Raw genomic sequence first — 1,439 nt, 5'->3', positions numbered from 1 at the left:
GATTCTTTGCCTCTTTGATTAGATTTATTCCTAGGTATCTTATGGTTTTGGTTGCAATTGTAAATGGGATCGACTCCTTAATTTCTCTTTCTTCTGTCTTGTTGTTGGTGTATAGGAATGCCACTGATTTCTGTGCATTGATTTTATATCCTGACACTTTACTGAATTCCTGTATGAGTTTTAGCAGTTTTGAGTTGGAGTCTTTTGGGTTTTCCACTTAAAGTAACATATCATCTGCAAACAGTGAGAATTTGACTTCTTCTTTGCTGATTCAGATGGCTTTTATTTCTTTTAGTTGCCTGATTGCTGAGGCTAGGACTTCTAGTAGTATGTTGAATAGCAGTGGTGATAGTGGACATCCCTGCCGTGTTCCTGACCTTAGGGGGAAAGCTCTCAGTTTTTCCCCATTGAGAATGATATTTGCTGTGGGTTTTTCATAGATGGCTTTTATGATATTGAGATATGTGCCCTCTATCCCTCCATTTCTATTTTTTGGAACAGTTTCAGAAGAATAGGTATTAATTCTTCTTTAAATGTTTGGTAGAATTCCCCTGGGAAGCCATCTGGCCCTGGGTTTTTGTTTTTTGGGAGATTTTTCATTACGGCTTCAATTTCCTTAGTGGTTATAGGTCTGTTCAGGTTTTCTATTTCTTCCTGGTTCAGTTTTGGTAGTTGATAGATCTCTAGGAATGCATCCATTTCTTCCAGATTATCTAATTTACTGGTGTATAGTTGCTCATAATATGTTCTTATAATTGTTTGTATTTCTTTGGTGTTGGTTGTGATCTCTCCTCTTTCATTCATCATTTTATTTATTTGGGTCATTTCTCTTTTCTTTTTGGTAAGTCTGGCCAGGGGTTTATCAATCTTATTAATTCTTTCAAAGAACCACCTCCTAGTTTCGTTGATCTGTTCTATTGTTCTTTTGGTTTCTATTTCCTTGATTTCTGCTCTGATCTTTATTATTTCTCTTCTCCTGTTGGGTTTAGGCTTTATTTGCTGTTCTTTCTCCATCTCCTTTAGGTGTAGGGTCAGGTTGTGTATTTGAAACCTTTCTTGTTTCTTGAGAAAGGCTTGTATTGCTATATACTTTCCTGTTAGGACTGCCTTTGCTGCGTCCCAACGATTTTGAACAGTTGTGTTTTCATTTTCATTTGTTTCCATGAATTTTTTTAATTCTTGTTTAATTTCCTGGTTGACCCATTCATCCTTTAGTAGGATGCTCTTTAGTCTCCATGTATTTGCATTCTTTCCGACTTTTCTCTTGTGATTGAGTTGTAGTTTCAAAGCATTGTGGTTCGAAAATACTCAGGGAATGATCCCAATCTTTTGGTACCAGTTAAAACCTGATTTGCGACCTAGGATGTGATGTATTCTGGAGAATGTTCCATGGGCACTAGAGAAGAATGTGTATTCTGTTGCTTTGGGATGGAAGGTTC

The sequence above is a fragment of the Phoca vitulina genome, unplaced genomic scaffold (genome assembly GCF_004348235.1).
Source record: "Phoca vitulina isolate PV1807 unplaced genomic scaffold, GSC_HSeal_1.0 scaffold62, whole genome shotgun sequence".
Classification (NCBI taxonomy): domain Eukaryota; kingdom Metazoa; phylum Chordata; class Mammalia; order Carnivora; family Phocidae; genus Phoca; species Phoca vitulina.
Note: the sequence above shows the minus strand (reverse complement) of the source record.